This window comes from Choloepus didactylus, chromosome 3, assembly GCF_015220235.1.
Source record: "Choloepus didactylus isolate mChoDid1 chromosome 3, mChoDid1.pri, whole genome shotgun sequence".
NCBI lineage: Eukaryota > Metazoa > Chordata > Mammalia > Pilosa > Megalonychidae > Choloepus > Choloepus didactylus.
The window spans coordinates 148906308-148929155 of NC_051309.1; the positions used below are offsets into that span (position 1 = coordinate 148906308).

Below are 22848 nucleotides of genomic sequence, written 5' to 3' on the forward strand. Positions count from 1 at the left end.
AAAAACAGTAAAATTTTAAATTAAAAATATGCGTATGAAGCATTGTAAATAGTCCATGTTTATAGAAAATAGCTGCTGGGCAAAGGAAAATAATTCTTTGCCTGCTTACCAAATCATATTACTGTCAAAACTTGAATGGAGTAAGAAGCCCAATTACTCATTTGTGATGGATTACAGATAAAATGCACAAAATTACTTAATTTTTCTACCTGAATTCATGAATTTAAAGATTCCTCTATGAGAAGGAAAATGTAGTATTACTCCTTTTCCCTATTGCGGGACCTATCTTTGGTGGCGAAAATAAAATAATGATAATAATAAACCCCATCCTTTCAGCCTGGATAAGCCCCAGTGATGACTCATTTGGTAGAGCAGGCAGGTCTCACACAGCCCCTGCTATACTGCAGTCATGCTCTCCCTCTTGCCCAGTGAACACACCCAGCAGGTTCATTGCTACAGGTATGTGGGGCCAAAATGCGCTATGTATTTCTCTATTGCAAATCAATTTTGAAAGCATATTTACATACTACCAATGTACTTTTTGATGGGTGGCATATTTTAATTTTTCTCTGTTACTTAGAATAGCTTGGAAAGCTGTTTAATGCCAGTAATTGCTGAATTTGTGAATTTGCATGTGAATGATATATAGCTGAAGCATAAAATACTAGCTTTGTAAAATTCCACCCCCACACTCCAATTCATTCATTTCATACTCTATCAAAACAGACTTTTGGATTTTCTGAATCTGATTTTAGTATTTTGGAGAAGAATGATGTTGTTGCTTTAATGTTATTTTTTTTTTTTTTAATGTGGCTGTTTCCACACTTATTGGGAGTATTTCTGTGCTTTTATTTCTAGTTTCCTTAAATGATTTGCTTATTACACTCACATACTGGCTTACCTCACCTACTTTCCTTGTAACTCCTTCCCTGTTTCATGGATAATAGCTTTTCTTACACATTTTTGAGGATATCAATATCAATCTGTTATTTTATAAAATATAAGAAGCCTAATAATGAAAACATGAAATTGCAGTCACTCTCTCCTTTAAACTTGTTATTTTGTATTTTTGTAAATTTAATTTTTGAGGAATCACAATGATGCAAAGCATAAAAGTAGGTATAGCAGGACAAACAGGCTTCAAAGTCATTGCAGAAGCAGAAAAAGCATTAGAACTCTGAACGTTTAGTAGGGAAAATTCTCAAGGGTTTATGGTAGCCTTGACTTTAAATATGGCTAAATATGCATAGAATACCATGTGGAAGGGACATTAGTTCCTTCCATAGAAGCACAGGAAATTCTTAGAAGTTATGACAATGTAAACGTATATTCAGTTTAAAGATGACTACTGGAACAATTGTAGATATCTGAAATTTGAATATGGTTATACTATAACTAGTGACTCTCTCACTAAAAGATGTCCATGTACTTTGGACAACTGTATAACATATTTTCTCCAAGGGAGATTTGGGAGAGATACAAATAGAAAGACCTTCACATACCTTATATTTTTGTGTTAAGGATTTCTGGTGAAATTATTTGATTTGATGGACTTGAACCAGAAAAACTAGGAACAAAACACAACATCTAACTTGAAGCATGATGCGTGGAAAATGGGAGATGATTTTTAAGGATTTCTACATATGCTTACTGGATTTAGGACTATTCTAAACATCAAAAAGCAGTGCTTCTCTTCCTGTTCTTCATCATGGCGCAGGATCAAGGTGGAAAGCAGAACTCCATGAGGGAACTTCGCATCTGCAAGCACTGCCTCAACATCTGCATGGTGGGGGAGAGTGGAGACAGACTGACCCGGGCAGCCAAGGTGTTGGAGCAGCTCACAGGCCAGACCCCTGTGTTCTCCAAGGCTAGATACACCATCAGATCCTTTGGCATCAGGAGAAATGAACAGATTGTCATCCACTGCACAGTCCGTGGGGCCAAGGCAGAGGAAATCTTGGAGAAAGGTCTATAGGTGTGGGAGTGCAAGTTAAGAAAAAATAACTTCTCAGATACTGGAAACTTTGTTTTGGTGTCTAGGAACACATCGATCTGGGGATCAAATATGACCCAAGCATTGGTGTCTACAGCCTGGACTTCTATGTTGTACTGGGTAGGCCAGGTTTCAGCATTGCAGACAAAAAGTGCAGGACAGGCTGCACTGGGGCCAAACACAGGATCAGCAATGAGGAGGCCATGTGCTGGTTCTAGCAAAAGTGTGAAGTCATCATCCTTCTTGGCAAATAAATTCCCATTTCTATCCAAAAGGCCAATAAAATATTTTCATTGAAATGTAAAAAAAAAAAAAAAAACAAAAAAAACAGTGCTAGTTTCTTCTACCTAACATCTCACAGATTTATTGTCTATTTGGAAAGTACGGAGCTAGGGGGAGACCATGCAATGTGTTATGTTTTAGGTGTGGTCTCATTAATGGTGTTTTGGAGGTGCATCATCTTTCCTTGTACTCCAAATTACAAGGCCCAGAGGAACACTACTAGGTAAGGTTGCACAAAGTGACATATCCTATCAGAATAAGCTGAAAAGTCTGTGGTGGTCAAGAACATGTTCATATTTGCAGTACTTTCATTTCACTTTTTCTTAAGTCAGAAAATTTAAAACCCATCATATGTCACTACTTTTTATTAATCAGCAATAATTCTTACATAACTAACCCTTGACATACTTTCCCTTATCACATATGTAAGAATAAAAGTAATATTTTCCTTACTTTTCTTCTTTCCCCTGACTTTGAAAAACTTGACTACCAAATAAGCTGAAAGAGTTAATGTACCGTGTCCTGAGAGGCTGTCCATATCTGTAGCAAAAGACAGTTGTTCCATGAGTGCCACATCTGATTGGAGAACCACAAGTGTGCTGTAGCAGATAACTTACCACTTCTGCAAGAGTTATTGAAACATGCGACTAAATCCTTGCTTACAAAAATTGACCTTGGTGTGTCCCTGAATTCTAGCAGACTGAAAATAGAGTCTATTTTAAAGTGTATTATAAGCTGGGTGTTAGGTTAGAAAATCAGGAAATGGAAAGGAAACAGAAAATTATATTTTAGGAAGAAGGACATGGTTTCAGATTCTTTCTTTGAATTATAAAATCTAGAAAATATATATTAATAGTAATGAGAGACGTATTGAAAGTAGAAGGAGCTAAACTTTAGGTTTCTCAACATGTGAGTCAATGCTGATATATTGCTTGATGGACAAAAACAGAAAAATGAACTTGAGATAATTCATCTCATCATTTTTGTGTAATTCAATTGGTAAAATCCAAGTGTTCAATGTCACATGCAGTACTATATTATTTTTGATGGTATTGCTTTTAGCTGTTTGTTACTATCTCTGTTAAGTTAGTGGAATTATAATTTTTGGGTGTCCTGTGTCTATGTAGCAAGTGTATGCACAAGTCCCACTGAGTAGGCCAAACAGCTGCTTGTGCCTCTTAGCTAAAGTCAAAGCAATCATAAGCATAGCTGATTAGTTTTTTAATATGAGATAGAAAAAATATATATATACAATCAGAAAAACATTTTTATATTGCTAGAGAAAATATTTTACATGCAAAAGATAAATTATCCAATCAAAATTACCCAATTTAGTGAAGGAAATTGGACTTCAAATACTAGAAAATAAAACTTCCCAGTTTTTGTCTTTCTGGGGAAATAGCAAAAAACAAAAGCATGTATTAATCCATGGATATGTCTTTTTATAAGAATTTAAAGTCCTGGAAATTTCGCATTTAAAATATATTGTTATTTATAAAGTGTATCTTTTTTTTCCCCCCACAAACCTCTCAGTGTAGCTCTCCCATGTGATGAACAAAAGACTGCAATGAGTCATTATACTAGCTATGGAGAGTTATCTATTTCCTACTTCATGTCTTTAGAAAGGGACAAGCATCTTGTGCTGGTTGGAGAAGACTGGAAAACTGAGCAAGATCAAGATGGAATGGATGAATATGAAAGGGAAGCATCTTTGGTCTGATTCTCTCCTATGTTATGGGTTAAACCTTGGTAGGACAAGAAAAAAAAAAAAAGAACTTAAGTTTTATAAATAAACCACCTCATATCTCACTAGAGTAAGAGAAAATACTAGTCTTATTGAAGATACAACAATAAAGCCAGCACGTTCCTGGAATGAAATTTGTCAAACAAATCTCGTACATCAAGTGAAAAAGAATAGATTTGTAAGAAGAGAGTGAATATCCAGTGGAATAGCCCTGAGAGAATTCCAAAGTAGTGGGGTGCCTCTAACTTTCCTTCAGCATAATACTTTATTAGCTAGCTATGATACTAAAAAAAAAAAAAAAATGTAAATCACCTGAAATAGGAGATTTTATAAAGCACTCTAGATGACTGCATAAAATGATTTATTATTGGATAAATGATTCTGGGAAATTTAAACATGCTTTCCTAGTCCTCATCTACAAATTGACATTTATCTTCTAATTAAGCTGGGTTGGGTTTTATGGGTGGCTGAGGGTAAGTGGTGTCTTGGGCTTCATAGCAGTCATGGCAAATAAAACTATGTTCTTTGTATATTGTGGGCTATGTAAATTATTGGAGAACAAAGAAAGGTAGCCTTGGTGCTATGATTGTGTCAAAGCAAATCATGAAAATAGGTTAGACATGAGATCTGTGAATCTTGGTAGACAGGCCAACATGTGACCTCTTTTCTATGCTGGCTTTTCTTGGCCTTCACAAAGCTGAGAAGGAGCTGAAGATATGGACTCAATTTCTTCTAGCTCTGAAGCTGATATTAGTGTAATGGCTGAATAAATTATGATTGAAGCACTCTATGAAATTTTATAGGGCCACTAAAATAATTAGAGGATCCACCAGTTGACTTGAAGAGATTTTAATGAGGTATTGATGATTCAGAATATAAAATGCTGGTAAATGTGTTTATTATAATATCAATTTGGGAAAACAATGACTTTAAAATTCCTATATATGCCTAAATATGTGTATTCATATTTATGTACACTTATGTGTGATTGTATGACCATGGAGAAAATAAGGAAGAAAATGTTTCAGACTCTTGGTGTAGGTTGTGTGGGTGTGTATTTGTGTATGTACATGTGTATAGGGTAGGAGAAGGGGTTTGCCTCCAAGAAATAAAGGGAAAAAAAGGAAACAATGCAAATACAAATTCCTGGGCCTTCACAATTATACCCCTTTGACATTTTGCAGATAAATGTATGGGGTTCACTAACCTAGACTCTACCCTTCCAGAGAGTGATACAATGTCTATGGTTTAGTCACTATTTAAACTCCATATAGGAATGTAACAGAAGCATCCTTGTCCATCACCCAAAGGTACCCAAATTGCAACACTTCACTGTTAATTGTATGTAGACTCAAGTAATGTATCATCTGTATCCACTCCCATTTCTCTATAAAGAAACTTTAGTTCAAGACATATGATTTGTATGTCATTCCAAATTAAGATGCATTTACTCCATAGAAGGGGCATTAAACATTAGTTACCATGGCAGTCCATTAATAAATGTGACAATGATTAAAATATATGTCAAGGACCAGTCTATTCCCCACAACTGGGATTTATGCCGTTGTTTCTGAAAGAATTCTTAAATCCCTTAAACTTAGCATGTAGCTAAATGCAAAATCATAGCTTTTCAAAAGACACAAATTTGTGATGCAAGTTAAATTTCACCAGTAGATAGTCATTCTGATTCAGCAGCAGGCAGATGAAGATACAACACATTCAGACAAGAGAAGGATACACATTTAAAAATCTTCTGTGTCCAAAAATGAGCAACTGATAAGATACCAAAAATATTTACCTGGATCAGATCAGTGATGTTGTTAACCTGAAAATTTTCCAAATACGTATATACCACATCCCACCTAAGTGATATATTATACAATATAATACCATATATAAATAATTCATTTTTGAGGCCTTTACATTTGACAACTTAGATTTCTGTGAACCTGCCCAGTTCAAACAATGGAAATGGAAAAAATAAATAAACATGTTTAATCAGAGATTAAGCATTGGAATTTTGAAACTTGTTTCTTAAAATAATAAATTAATACTACAATAGCTGATATTAATTAATTTTTCCTCATAAAAATAAAAAAGAAGGATGTGCTATTCTTTATGTGCTAGCAGAGGCAAATATGCAGAGCATGATCAAGTAATTAATATATATTAAGGATGATATGTAAGGGTAATAGAAATATTATACTCTTATGAAACTCAAAATTGTGACCTTATTACTTGAGATGTTATTGATCAGTATGACTCTCCTAGCATTATTAAAGTATAGATTGTCGATAAGCTTTGGAGACTAGGAATCCGTTGTAAACATAAGTCTCATAGTTCAAATGAAGTCAGAGTCCAAGACCAGTGAAATAGTTTTAAAATACATCATTAAAATTGTTTCATTGTTATAGTTACACATTTAAAAAAAATTGTAACATTTCTCAATAATGCAATACTTGATTCTAAAACTGGACAATTTTTCCTCATATAAACAAAGGATTATTGATAAATGTAAATGCAGTGTACCAGAAATGGGTTGGCTTTTACAATAGGGATTTATTAACTTATAGTTTACAGTTCTTAGGCTTTTAAACTGTCCAACTCAAGGCATCAGTGGGACTATAGCTGGACTCTGAAGACAGGCTGCTGGCATCTGGGGCACCTCCTGTCACATGGATGGGCACATGGCCAGTATCTGCTGGACTTTACTCTTTAGTTTCGTTGCTTCAGCTTCTGGCTTCAGGGGCTTCCTCTCTGAACTTCTGTGTGTCTTCTCTTAGCTTCTTTGGGGCTTTTTCTGTGAGCTTCTCTTACTTTCATCTCTCTCTTCTGTGTCTGTTTTATCTTTTTATAAAGGACTCCAATAAAGGGATTAAATAACCTAGTAAAAAGGTTCCACCCACAATAGTTTTACTTCCACAGGAATGGATTAAAAGAGCATGGCCTTTTCTGTGGTTCATAATAGCTTCAAACAACCACAATATCACACATATCATGTGAGAAAAAGTACATATTAAAATTGGCGCATGCTCAAAATTAAAAGAGATAAAATGCTTTCCATTTATCAGAACACATAAGTAGCAATTAATTTTGTATTATTCTAGTAGCTGTAGGGATTATAGCTATAAGAATTGATGTAGTAGCTATATATGACCTCATTCATTTTATGTTTACTTCATCTATTGTCTTAAATGAATAAGCTTTACCAGGAACTCACAGAGTGGGACTTTCAAACTACAAAATTTAGACCAATGATCTATGCATTATTAAACTTAGGAAAAGCTGATAAATGTATCATATGATTTATCAGATAATTCCCCAGTTACTGAGGAAGCTAGATAGTTTTTTGATTTGCTTCTCTTTTATTTTCAAATGTTCCTCTTTCATAAGACATATACAAAGGTAAGGATCTACAAAGGATCTATGAAAGGATATACAAAGGTACTGTGTACCCAAAGACAGAATAAATAAAGTTTTCATTTGAAGTTTTATTATAAAGAATGAAAAGAGAAGCCCTTTTTGAGGCATTGGTGATATGGTTTCAAAAATTCCTCACTATACTTCAAAATACCAATTTTTCTTAACTTTTTTCTTTCACCAGTTAGCAGAGGAGCATAGATAAGATTTAGTACCTGAGTCAAAAGTGAAGGAGGTATACTTTTTTTTTAATGAAAAATATTGTTGTGCTGGTTTGAGTCTATTATGTACCCCCATAAAAGATTATGTTCTTTTAATCCACTCTTGTAGGGCAGACATATTGTGGATGGGATCTTTTAATTAGATTTTTCTGTGGAGATATGACCTCACCCAATCAAGGTGGGTCTTAATCCCCTTTACTGGCATCCTCTATGAGACTCTAAAAGGTAGAGACATTTTGAATAGAGCTCAGAGATGCTTAGACAGAAACGCCATGGGAGAAACAAGCAGAGATGCTAAGAGAAACATTTGCAGAGAAGCTGAGATGTGCAATCCAGAGCTTGCCTCTGGGAGAAGCACACAAGGACCCACAGGAGCTGAGACAGAAGCCCAGAGATGTTTTGGAGAAAGCCACTGAAACCAGAAGCTAAACCAGGGGAAGAAGTTTCAGCAGAGTCAGCCACAGGCTTTCCCATGAGACAGTTGAACCCTGGACGCCATCGGCCTTTCCTCAGAGAAGGTATCTACCTCTTGACATCTTAATTTGGACATTTTCATGGCCTTAGAACTGCAAATTTGTGAACTAATAAACCCTCATTGTAAAATCCAGTCCATTTCTGGTACATTGCATTTTGGCAGCTTTAGCAAACTGGAGCAATAGTTACTGGCCATAATATTGGAGAAAGAAATCAATATTTTTCTGTTTTTCTCTCTTTTGAAGCAAACCAGATTCTGCACATTTTATAACTCTTTTATGATTAATAAAGTAACACAATATCCATTTAGAATACTTGAAAAACATACTGATGGGCATAAAGAAACACAACATACACACAATTCTCTAATTCCAAGATAAGCACTGTTAAAACAAACATATATGTATTTCCATTCTTTTAAGTTCATATAAAATTTAATTTTCCATGGGAGAGAAATTCAGTACATTCTTAAAACCCAGAAAAGTAGTTGGAGCACGTTGAAATCTGAAAGATTTGCATTTAAGTTCTAATTCCACCACTACTGTGTGAACACAAGAAAGTCAGTTGACTTCATGTTTCATATTTTATCTGTAAATTGTTGCTAATATCTAGCTCTCAGTACATTTGTTATTACTGAATAAACTGATATTGTTATAGCCATGCTGTTTATTAATATATTTAAATAATTCTGTACCAGCTAGTAAAGAGCTATTTTGGTTGTCCTCCCAAGGTCCACACTGATCACATTAGGGGTCCTCCTCTGAGACCTGGGGGTCTTCTCTGAGACCTCCCAAATGCTCCATTATCCATCCATTAAAAGATTATGGCCTGTCACTGTCTGGATCTTCAGGACCTGACTTCAGCACAACAGCCAGTATCCAGTCTGATTGATTGCTGCCTGTACTAGTTTGTATATATTATGTCCCCCAGAAAAAGCCATATTCTTTGATGCAGTCTTCTGGGGGCAGATGTATTATCATTGATTAGATTGGAACCTATTTGTTCAGTGTTTCCATGGAGATGTGACTCAATCAACTGTGGGTGAGAACTTTCACTGGATTATTTCCAAGGAGGTGTTGCCCCACCCATGCAGGGTAGGTCTTTATTGGATCACTGCAGTACTTTAAAAACAGCCACGCAGGCCCAGACACAGCTACAGCCAAGAGGGACACTTTGAAGAAGGCACAGGAGCTGAGAGAAGAGCTGGAATGCAACCTGGGATCAGCAGATGCCAGTCATGTTCCTTCCCAAAAAACAGACATTTTCAGGATGTCATTGACCTTCCTTTGGTGAAGGTATAATTGTTGACACCATAGCTTGGACATTTTTATGGCCTTAAGACTGTAACTTTGTAACTAAATAAACCCCCTTTATAAAAGCCAATCCATTTCTGGTATTTTGAATAATGGGCAGCATTAGCAAACTGGAATGGATTTTGGTACCAGAGAAGTGGGGTACTGCTTAGTTTGCGAATACCAAACATGTTTGGAATGGCTTTTTAAATGAATAAGGGGAAGATTCTGGAGGAATTGTGAGGAGCTTGATAGAAAAGGCTTAGGTTGCTTTGAAGAGAGTGTTTGTAGACATATGGACTCTAAAGGTACTTTCCATGAGGCCTTGAACAGAAATGTGGAATGTTTCATTGCAAACTGGAAGAAAAGCGATCCTGGTTTTAAAGTGGTGGAGAATTTGGAAAAAATGAGACCTGGTTTTGAATGGGAGGCAGAATTTGAAAGCAACAAGCTGGGATTCTTAGCTTAGGAGATCTCCAGATTATGTATGGAGGATGTGGCCTTGCTTCTGCTTGCAACATTTAGTAAAGTGTGACAGGACAGAGATAAGCTGAGAAATGAACTCTTGGGTACAAAGAAATCAGAAATTGATGGCATGGAAAACTCTGAGATTCCAGGGGATGGAACCCCAAAACTACAGCCCTATGTGACGATTTAATCAAACATGGAACCTGACTGCCATTTCAGTACTAGCCAGGATTGGAGATGGAGTTATCCAGAAAGGATTTGTGGAAAGTCCCACTGTCTGACAGTTTGACTCCTGTGTGCTTCAGGCCAAGCCAATGAGATTTTTGAGAGAACTGTATAGCCAGAGCCATGGCCAGTATGGACTGGGGGGGAGGGGGGTGAGTAGTGAAAGAGAAACAAATTGAAGGAAAAATGTCTCCAAAGACAGAGCCATGGAGATTGAGCTCTGGAGTCAAGTGGTCTCTGGCTGGGAGAGTGGAGCAGCCCATGCACATGGAAAGGGTGAGTTTGCTCTGGAGGCAGAGCTTGGGACTTCCTTCTCGATGCTCAGGAAGAATGCTGCCACCCCAGGCGCCAGAGAGGGTGGAGCATATTCCCTGCGGATTGGGGAAAGCATGGGTACCACCCCACTATTTGGAAAAAGGAGAGCCTTTACCCAGGAGAGGCAAAGAGTCCCGTTGGCACCCTGATGTTTGAGGAGGGTGGGGCCAAGAAGGTGGTTTCCCCAATTCGTGGATATGTTGGAGCACTCCCTCCAGCATTTGGAGAGAAAAGGGCTTCTGCGTAGGCCTTTGGAAAGGGTGACACAGCCACCCCCTCAAGCCCAAAGGATAAAACATCATTGTATAAGTGACTCTCAGACTTCGAAAGCTAATGGAGTTTGCCCTGCAGGTTTTAGGTCCCTTAAACCTGTTTTTCTTACTGTTTCTCCATATGGCAATGGGAACGTTTATCCTATGCATTTCCCTTCTTTGTACATTGGAAGCAGATAATTTTTTCTAAGTTTCACAGGTCCAAAGCCAGAGGAGAATTTTGCATTAGGACAGACCACGCCTGTAACTGATTTTGCTGGGATCTTGTACTTAACTTTTGTAACTGAAATGATTTAAGCTCTTGTGATATTATAATGGGATGTTTGTATTTTGTATATGGAAAGAAAATGTTTTTCTGGGGTCCAGGGTGTGGAATGTACTGGTTTGCATATATTATGTCCCCACGAAAAAGCCATATTCTTTGATGCAATCTTGTGGGGGCAGATGTATTAGCATTGATTAGGTTGGAACCTATTTGTTCAGTGTTTCCATGGAGATGTGACTCAATCAACTGTGGGTGAGACCTTTCATTGGATTATTTCCAGGGAGGTGTTGCCCCACCCATGAAGGGTGGATCTTTATTGGATCCACTGCAGTACTTTAAAAACAGCCACGCAGGCCCAGACACAGCTATAGCCAAGAGGGACACTTTGAAGAATGTGTAGGAGCTGAGAGAAGAGCTGGAATGCAACCTGGGTTCAGCAGATGCCAGTCACGTGCCTTCCCAGAGAACAGAAGTTATCAGGATGCCATTGGCCTTCCTTTGGTGAAGGTATACTTGTTGAGACTGTAGCTTGGACATTTTTATGGCTTTAAGACTGTAACTTTGTAACCAAATAAAAACCAATCTATTTCTGGTATTTTGCATAACAAGCAGTATTAGCAAACTGGAACACTGCCCATGTCATATGGGTGGTTAAATATTTTTGTCATCATATCTGTTTGAAAGTGATTTCAGCAGGAATGCTGGTCCTCTGCATAAAAGGCCAGAATCTGGAGTACTAATTTCTTACTTCAACCATTGGGAAATATTAAATCCTGCTATCTGTCTGTTCACCTTCTTTAATTAAAGTGGGCATGTAATGTTAGCATGTATAGCTTTCATCTTCCTCCTAGCTCAGGATTCTGCAGTAGGATTCCTGGATCTAGGGGCAGTAATATTAGAGGTGCTCTTATATAGCCAGTTTGGCTGTAGTAGGTGTTTATGGAAGCTTCCCATTTCATTGGTCAATGGCCAAATCACATTCAATCTGATTGGTCAATTCCTATGCCATAAAGATCATTAGTTCTATTCAGTATCACCTCTGCCTATCCATAGATAGACTACCTTAGGAAGATAAGAAACCTTCCAGAATAAAGAAAAAATGCATATATTCTTTTTTTTTTTTTAATCTTTCAAAGAGTTGGATATGTATAGGCTCAAGACACTTTGATTATTCATCTCATCTATTTATGCTAGACATGACAGGGAATTTAAGTTGAAACCAACTTGTGATGTCAAGATCTTAAAGAGGACACACAGGAAAGGACTTCATGGCCAAACATCTATTCATTAGGAGCAAAGAAAACTTTGAAAAATTGGCTGTTTGTGAAAATATCTCAATTTTCATGATTGGAAGAAAATAAAATTGGAAATATTTTATAAAAAGCTAAAATGAAAAAGCAAATTGTCTCTTTTTAAAATATGTACTCATCAGAACATACACTTTTGAGCCCAAGAGAAGACATCCATAGCCTTACTCCTATTGTGTTTTGCTTGGCATCTTAACATCAATAAAATTTAAAATTTCTCTGATCTTTTCAGTCTATTCTCTTATTTGAGTCAGATAAAATGTGAAATAATTCTTGGAAGAAGAGTATGGATGTTTTATTCAAACACAGACAATTATATAATTGAGTTTTTGACTGGATATGTTATTCTTTATAAGATAGCAATAATTTACAGTGTTATATCTTTTTAAAACATATGCAGTATTACTGTTCAGATTGAGGAAATTTCTGTGCAATAGTGAAGGTTGTCAAAAATTCTAAACTTTTTTTTTTCAGAAATCATGAATTGTATTATCTACTGATAATTGAATAATCAACATTTTAAAAGTAAAATTGGAAACCTCCACCTTCTTATTAAGAGCACTACTTTCTTTCTTCCTAAATATTTTCTCCCACTAGCTTGAACACAACTTGTACAGATAAAAGCACTCAGTAAACCTAATAGGATAATGTCTTTGTAAACAAATTAGTGTTACATAGCAATGTAGTCCTTAGTATACGTATTTGAATTATTCAAAACGTTAAGAATGTACAAAAAACCCTAACTGAATGAAAAAAGTGATTATTGTTAAATAGTAAGAAATGATTTGCCACTGTGGCAATCTTTTTCACTGCAAAACATAAATTTTGGATTATATTCAATATATTTGAAGAACTCATTAGCTCTTTGAAGATACTGGATACTTAGCATATAACTCTGCCTGTCTGAAGAATTACAATAATCTGAAAGGGCTATTATCATGTTAAAAGGTATTTAATTATTGTCAGAATGAGTTTACAAACTGCTGGAAGCCATATCAAAAAGCCATTCTACAGCTTAAGCTGTGCTTAAACTGTCATCAAACAAATGATTAAAATATACAATTTTCAATAGACCCCATAGGAAACAAAATGTTTATTGAATTAGATGTAAAAATGCGTTTTTTTTTCTCTGAAATGTTTTGCTAAATGAATCTTTAATCTCCCTAGTTTGGGGAAATTAAGAAAAATAATAGATTATTAAAGCTAAACCAGTCCATAAAACTCATCTGAATTCTTTTGTCCAAAACATATTTCCCATGTTGTCTAGGTCCTTATAATAGAGAAATTTATATTATGCATCCCAATGATTTGGTAAAGTATCAATCTTAGATATGAGAATATGAACTTTGTAACAGGTTTTATGCCTTAATATTTTTTTCATATGTCAGCAATTCTTAAAAGGAAGGGGAAAGTCTAGGAAAGGAACTAGCATTTGTTGAATTCTTACTATGTTTCTACCAGTGTACTGAACACATTAGACACTAACTCATCTTGTTTTTACAATAGTACCATGAGGCACATTATTATCATTACACAGGGACATTAAGTAATTTGTCCCTTATTACTGAAAAGATAGGCATTGTACAGAACTGGGATTTTCAAATTTGGGGTGCCATGTTTAAATTAAAACTCTCACAAATTAAGATAGTAGCATCCAGGGAACAGTGACCAAGATGTTAAGTGGTCTGACAGTGAGAATGACTGGAATATGTTTACCTAGGGAATAGAAGGAGTAGTGTGGTTTGCCATATTAGAAAGTTAAAACACTGGAAGGATTGGCATGCAGAGGCTCTGCATTTGTTGTATGATGCCTGTGCATATTGCACTGGAATCGATAAGATTTACAAATATCAGGTCCGATTCAAAATATGGAAGGTTTTTCCAACTAATAGTGCTGTCCATCCTTGCAATACACTGCTCCATGAGGTGCTGTAATTCCCTTCAGTAGAGTTATTCAAGCAAAGCCTAAATGAGCATCTGTCAGAACTGGAATAAAAAACATTTTTCATTTAGTGAACTAAATGTCCTATATGGACTTTTCCAGCCATAGCAGTTTATGATTTAATGATAATTATCATAATCCAAAATAATTACTATGACCATAACATATTTCAAACTATCTTTGGAAAATTGAAATTGAACAAAATCATTTATTTAATAATAACATGTTAAAACAGGGGTAGGCAAACATTTTGTGAGAAGGAGTAGGCTTTACAGCCTATACAGTCTTTGTCACAACAACTCAAACTGTTGTTGGAAAAGAGCCATAGGCAAAGAAACAGGCAAGGATAGGCATGACTGTATTCCAGTAAAACTGTATGTACTGTTGTTTTAGTTTGCTAATGCCGCAGAATGCAAAACACCAGAGATGGATAGGCTTTTATAAAACGGGGGTTTATTTCGCTACACAGTTACAGTCTTAAGGCCACAAAGCATCCAAGGTAACACCTCAGCAATTGGGTACCTTCACTGAAGGATGGCCAGTGGCGTCCGGAAAACCTCTGCTAGCTAGGAAGGCAGTCGGCGTCCGCTCCAAAGCTCTGGCCTCAAAACGGCTTTCTCCCAGGACGTTCCTCTCCAGCAAGCTTGCTCCTCCTCAAAACGCCACTCACAGCTGCACTCACTTTCCTCTCTTTGAGTCAGCTCATTTATATAGCTCCACTGATCAAGGCCCACCCTGAATGGGCGGGGCTACGCCTCCATGGGAACATCTCATCAAAATCATCACCCACAGCTGGGTGGGGCACACTCCAAGCAAATCCAACCAGCACCAAAACTTCTGCCCCACAGAAGACCACAAAGATAATGGCATTTGAGGGACACAATACACTCAAACTGGCACAACTGTACATACAAAAAAAGCAGAAAACAAGCCATAGTTTGCCAACCCCTGAGTCAGACATTGTTGCAGGATGGTGCAAATTCCCAAAAAACTGGCACTTAAGAACCTTGGTTTACTTTGGTCTATACTACTTAACATCTTGGCTGATGTGGCATGAAACACTTCTATATGTTTGAATTAGGATCCTTCCATTGGAATGACTCTAACTTTTCTCCAGCACTACTAATTTATGATTGTAAACTAATAGTCATTTCTTTCAACTTCATTATATAATTCTGCCCTCTCATATCCTAAAACTCCCTTTAATTTATGAATAAATTTTAGACACTATTTAAGCAACTGAATTAACTACCTGAGAAACAAATAAATCACAGTCATTAGTATGAAATAACTGAGTTTTGAGACACATAGTGTGTGTGATGGACACAGCCTGCAAAACTGAACATCTGGAGCAGTAATAGAATGTCTGACAGAAACAGCAGGCTATGAGAGCAATGACACATCTGGTTAAACCTACAAAGAGCTTGAAGCCAGAGAAATTTAGTCATCTGAAATAGAGCATGAAGATGCACAACTTTTATTAGTCTCATTTTGTCTTGGTGCTGAGAAAGTCAAACTCCTCTTGCACACTTTCAGTTTCCTCTTTGGAACTACAAATAAGATGGCTTCCCTCCAGGCATTCACTGGAACTATTGCTTTTGATGGATTTTTGTTGCCTTGGAGATTTTTGGAAGATATGAGTGTTGAAAGGATTGATTTATACTTGACATGAAGCTAAGATTTCTAATATTATTCTGACAGCATTTATGAGCACTATTTTCTTTAATAATATCTTCATTCATTTGGAAAGAGATCAGTATAGCTGCCTGAAATGGTTTCTAACACTTGAAACTTGTGAGTATTATCATTTTGCAGTTTCTTTGGGACAACAAGTAGACTAGCTTTCTCTCAAACTCCTAAATCTATGTCTGACTGAGTTCTACTCATTTTTTGATTCTCAGCTTAAATATCGTTTCTTCAAAGTGGCCTTTCTTAAGTCCCAATACAAATTTCACCTAAACACATTTATACATTAACACCTAAGTGTATTTATGTAAGTTTTACATGTTTTGTTTCATATACATTTACTTTCTTTGTATGTGTGTGTGTGTTTGTTTCTCCCACTAGATTGTAAGAGATTGAGTCTTCTGTCATCACTGCTAGCACAACCCTTAGCATACACTTCTTGGCACATAATAGATTTACAATTATTTAACATGTAAATCTATGATTGAATAAGTGATTAAATGAAGAAAAAATATGAGCAGATATCAATTTATAATTTCATATTGTTTAATGATCATTACATAAATCACTTCTACAATAATTTCAGTGTTTCTGGTCAAATCATTACTGAGTGGGTAAACTTCCACGATAAGCAAGATTTTTTTTTAATGCATCATTTTATGTTCAGAAACTTAGGATAATTTGGTTTTGTTGGTGTCATTGTACAATTTAAAATAAAAAGAATTCTGAAGTCATAATCCCTGTTTTAAGTCTCTGTTTTTCTAATTGTGATCTTCTTCAGTTTCTGCTATCTAAATACCCTTAATTCACATCAGCAATCATTCATGTTCTGTCTCTTATGATACAGAGATCACTAAGCATTCAGGAACCAAAGATGAAGAAATGGGTTCAATGACTCTGATGTTTTCTTTCTATCAATATTGGATACAAAGAAGATACAGGGAGGTAGTAGTCAATTCTGGGTTAAATGCAATGCATGAAAGACATCTTAAAGAACTTAAGACTGAGTTGAGCCTTAAAAGATGGGAGGATTTTAAATAAGAAGAGAACAGAAAGGCCATTACAAACAGAAGGCTATGTGAAGAAAGGCATGGAGAAGATTAACCTGACAATTGCAGGGAATTCCTGTGAGAACAAAGTGGGAGGAGTTGTCATAATCCAGAATTATGGAGCATCTTGTATGCCAACAGTATTGGTTTCCTGGCTGCTAAAACAATTGTCATAAAATGGCCTGACCTAAACAATGGGAATTTATTGGCTCATGGTTTTGAGGCCAGGAGATGTCCAAAATCCAGGCATGATCGAGGTAATAGTCTGACAATGAAGACTGTGGAATTCTGGAGCTGGCTGCCAGTGATCTTTGGTCCTTGGTTTTCCTGTCATATGGCAATGCACATGACAATGAATTCTTTCTCTTCCAGGTTCTGTATGACTCCCAGCTTCTGACTGTGCCCTGTGCCTCTCTTTCCCTATTCAATTTTCTTTGCTTAAAAGGACTTCAGTATATTGGGTTAATTCCCACCCTCATTCAGTTTGGGCACGCATTTACTAATAATGTCTTCAAAGGTCCTATTTACAAATGGGTTCACAACTACAGGACCAGAGGTTCGGACCTAAGCATGACTTTTGGGGGTGACATGATTCAATCCCTAACACCAGGCAAAGTAGTTTGGCTTTATCACAAAAAGAAAGGGAACTGCTGAAGGAGGGGAGATGACATGTTCAAATTTACATTTTAGAAAACAAACTTGTGGGATTGGATGCATGGAAACAGGTTAGGATACTATTGCCATTGTCCAAAAGAAAAACCCTAAGTGTATATTCATTACTTCCGTAACTTAAACTCATTCATCCATAGAGCTGAGTTAATAATACCTATTCTTCTAATTTTAAAGGACACTAGATATGGTAAACTCAGATTATGCATATAATGCTCAGTAAACCACAAAGAACCGCACATATGTAAGTTGTTAATAATAAGGGTAGTAGTAATAACATTAATTTATTGATTATTATGTATCAGGTGTTTTCCTAAAATGTAGTGATCATAACTTCTGAAAATTGATCACCAAACTGAAGTTTAGCCCCACCTCCTACTTATTAATATTTACTCATTACTTATTAATATTTTGAGATATATTATCATCATAGAGGCATTAGTGAAAAGACACTCTGCCACACTTGTAATCTTTCTGAAATCTGTTCATAAATTGCATTAAATTTTGAAAAAATGCTTTATATAATTAAAGCATGAACGTGGATCAGCCAAGTGCAACAATCATAACTATAAAAAGTTATGGACAAATTATCCAAAGAAATATTTGTAATATACTGATTGTTTTAATATTAGCTACATTTTAAAAATATTTGAAATATCTATCAAATTGTCACTCATATAGTAAGTCATAAATCATTTCCTGTTTGATCATTTTATATATATTTTAATGCAAATTGCTTCTTTGAAGTGCAATATTTTCTAAATATGTATCATAGTAGCATTGCAATGGTGCCATTGTTTTTTTTAAACCTGATGTTCCATTGCCTCAAGTTTTTCATTGTCAATTTTTTAAAGCTTTGTCATTCTCAACCAAGCAAATTCTAACCTCTGTTCTCTTCACTCTATATAAAGGAACGTATAAGACACTTGATATGGCCTTCTCAAATTTTTACTCATTCTATAAATATTTATTGAGTTCCTAATCTAAACTGGACATTGTCTTAGGCTCTGGTAATTAATGTAAAAATAAGATGTAATTCTTGACTTGAAGAAATCACAGTCTGATAAGAGAAAACAAATATATATATATATGTATGTATATATAATAGTAATATACTAATAATTAGGTGTATAACATGAAATATATATATATAATTTTATGTTTTCTATACAGAAGCCATAAACTTGCACTTTGATAAACTTATGAATAAAATAAAGTGCATTTTATAATATACTGACCCTATACTTTTGAAAAGTAAAGTCAGTGTCAAAAATGAATACATTTTAAAAGGTTAAATAAATTGTACTGCCACTGAATTAAGGCTGTTGAAAGCTCATAAAGGTCATCTTTTCATATGGTTTTGCTCGTTTACTAACCATATTACTTATCAATGTAATATAGGATAATTTCCACAGGTTGGTAAAAACATTAAGATATATATTGAAAAGATAATATGGGTTATTTAATATTAAGGTTGTTTAATATTCTTAACTTCAAATTTTTATATCAGTATATTATCAAATAAGAAGACCTGACATCAACACAAAGTATGTTTATCACATATTAATTTAAGTCAGGGTTAAATAGATAAAATTAACCCCCCTCCCACTCACACACACACACTCAAACTCACACATACACTTTACCACCATAAAAGAGGAAAGGTTGCTTACAGGTCAAATGGCAAATTAGTCAATTTTTATCTTTAGTACCTTCTACCATCATTTAATTCTATTTATCTCCTGGTAACCTTTTTTAACTATTTTTCTTAAATGAGTTGTGCATTGCATTAACTGTTAGATGCTTTATATTTTACCTTAAAAGAGATTTATAATATTTTAAGTAACTGTTCTTAAAAGAACTGGGAAAACAAGAGTCAAGCAATCAAAACTTAAATATGAAACTTTAGTTTCCATTATGGATTGAAGAGAAAAATTTGGGAATTCTGGAGAAATGCATGTCTTTCGCCAATCAAATCATTTGTAAAACCCTTTCCTTTACTTCTCTTTATTCAGACATTGCCTAAGCAATTTCTCTATCATCTTTAATAAAAATTTATTGAGCAGGTGAATGAATAAAAATGTTAGCTATTATTGCCCACATGTCAGTGGGGTGAATCCAAATGCTGAATGGGAAATGATACATCAAATAGCTCTTAATTCACTAATCAAAACAATTTTGATAGATCCTGGGCTAAAGTATTTGTTTCTATTATTGTAGAAACAAAAAGAGAAATGATCTATGGCCTCATGTTGCTAAAGGAATATCTTAGAATATAAACATTGGCAGAATTATAATAATACTCCAAAATCATTTCTCTTTCAGGTGTTTTAAGAAAAAGTTTTTATGTGACCACATTGCATCTACTGTCTCTTTTGAGGTAAGAGAGTATGGAGAAACTCACATATAAAACAAAAGATTCTTGGTGACTTTTCCAAACTGTACACTGTGTGTGCGCTCTCAATTCTTCTCTTTTTCTCTCTTCCCACAAATATGCATTTGCTCATAAAGAACACTCAACAGTTCCTATTATCTCATAGAGGAAATATAGAAAGAAGAGTGTATATTATGTAAAAGTGGCAAAGCATCTTACTATTGGCCTTCTACAATGGCATATGATGACAGAAAATATACTTTAAAAATGAATATAGATAACTTAGGAACTCATAATCTGCATTCTGAGAAAAAATCTTGATTATTTCAGACATATTCAGCTGCTAAGTGCTGGAATTACTCAAAATAGAGCTGCTTAAAATTATTGTTTTGCTTTATTTGAGTAAATCCCTCGAGTCAAATATTTTTACTGTTGATTTTAAAAATAATTTCAGTTGACTATTCTCATTTTGTTTCCTTATTTATGTCAAAACTTATTTTCTAACACAGGATATATACCAATTTTCTAATCTCAATAACTTGATTCATTCTTCAAAGGCACTGCAAGACAGTTATGTAGAGTTAACATTTTAAAAGCAGAAACTGTTAAAGGTAGAAGGAGAATGTACAATTATGCTATCTATGGTTAAATAGTCCTAAATGTATGAAGTCTTTGAATCAGTAAAGGCTAACATTTTATTCAGAACTATAAAGAGAGCTCAATCACATGGATGACATAAAAAAAAAAAAAAAGCAATGCTGTTACTTAGGATATAAGACTACTGGAAGTGAGACCAAACTATTCTTTTTATGCAATTTTATTGAGATATATTCACATACCATACAATCATCCAAAGTGTACAGTCAGTTCTTCACAGTTCCATTATATAGTTGTCCATCCATTGCCACAATCAATTTTGAACATTTTCATTACTCCAAAAAAAAAACAAAATAATAAAAATAAGAAGAACAGAAAACATCCTACCCCCACTTCCCCTATTATTCATTTAATTTTTGTCCTCATTTTTTTACTCATCTGTCCATACACTGGATAAAGGGAGTGTGAGCCACAAGGTTTTCACAATCACATGGTCATATTGGATAAGCTATATGGTTATACAATTGTCTTCAAGAATCAAGGCTACTGGATTGCAGTTCAACAGTTTCATGTATACCCTTCTGGCTATTCTAATACACTAAAAACTAAAAAGGGATATCTAAAGAATGCATAAGAATAACCTCCAGAATGACCTCTAGACTCCATCTGAAATATCTCAGCCACTGAAACTTTATTTTGTTTCATTTCTCTTCCCCCTTTTGGTCCAAGAAGGCTTTCTCAATTTTACAAAGCTGGGTCCAGACTCATCCTTGAGATTCATGTCCCACGTTGCCAGGGAGATTTACACCCCTGGAAATCATGTCCCACATGGGGTGGGGGTGGGGTGGTAGGCAGAGAGTTTGCCTGCCAAGTTGGCTTATAGAGAGAAGGTACATCTGAGCAACAAAAAAGGTTCTCTGTTGGCTCTAAGGCACAATTTTAAGTATGCTTAGTCTCTCCCTTGTAGTAGCAAGCTTCATAAGTGTATGCCTCAAGATAGAGGACTCAGCCTTCTAAACTAGTAGTCCCCAATGCTGTGAGAATATCAGGAATTCCCCAGGTGGGGAAGTTTAATATTTTCACATTTTTCCCCAGTCCCTTAAGGTGGTTTTGCAAATACTTTTTTATTCTCTGCCCAATTACTCTGAGCTGTATCAGGGCTTCACACTTACCTGTACAATCCAACCAGATTTCACTCCCTATTCAAGATTCCGTGTAATTATGTTATGTGAATAAACTGACCCTACAAGTTAAATTATATAGTGTGCTACAGAAAATATAGATTTTACACGAAATAACCATCTCTTACTTTGATCTCACAGAGAAGTTAAAGTTTTAAAACAGTTTCAATACTATCATTTACCCTTTCTGAGCTATTCTTTTAATTCAGCCAGTGAGTTTTCAATGATCCCCAATATAAAATGAACCACTTAAATGCTTGGATTCCATGCTATTTGAGTGTGTACCTAAGAAACTTATAATAATAGGACTATTTAAATATGTCAAGAATTCTATCACTCTATCTATACATGTCACTCTCAATTGAATTCAATAAACATTGATTAGTTGTCTTTTAGACTCATATAATATTTTAATTTATATGAGTGTCTTAAGTTAGGTTCCCTCTTAGGCAGACTCTGAGTCAACAATTTGTGTAAAAGGAATTTATTAGGATGGTTTCCACAGATAATCCTTAGAGAATTTGGAAAGTGGGCCAGGAAAAGGAAAACAACTAAGAAAGTATGTGAGATCAAAGTGAATGACTTCAGCTCAATTCCACAAGGATTCCCTCAAGACAGTATGAGCAACACATGGGAGTCATCTCAGTCAACTGAAAGAAAATGAAGTGTTAATAGCCCCCCACCTATTAGTCATTGGTTAAGTTTTACCATTGTGAGAATTATATATTCCCAGGTACTCTACTTTTTCACAAGCACAGACAAAGCATGGTCTAGATGACTGTCCTGTCTGGAATAAAAACACACTGAAAGCTAGGGTGCACACAGATGTTGAAGATTTTCTGAGATCAGAGATATGAGAGAATATTCCTGGAACACTGACATGGTGTGATATATAGATGTAAGTGAGTGAAATGTAGTTTCAGCATTCAAGGAGCTTGAAATGTAGTGGAGAAGTACATGAAAGCACAAGTGCATGAAACAACTATTTCTCCACAGCATTACATAAAACCTGCTTTCAGGTCCAGTCCTGCCCTACAAAGAAGGAAATTAAATTTCAGCAAAGTGGTGCAAA

The 22848-nt window shown here is 35.4% G+C and overlaps 1 pseudogene; it reads left to right on the forward strand.

Annotated features, from left to right (window-relative positions):
* The first annotated feature begins 1708 nt into the window (after positions 1–1708).
* On the forward strand, positions 1709–2247 carry LOC119528842 (annotated as a pseudogene).
* Positions 2248–22848: the final 20601 nt, after the last annotated feature.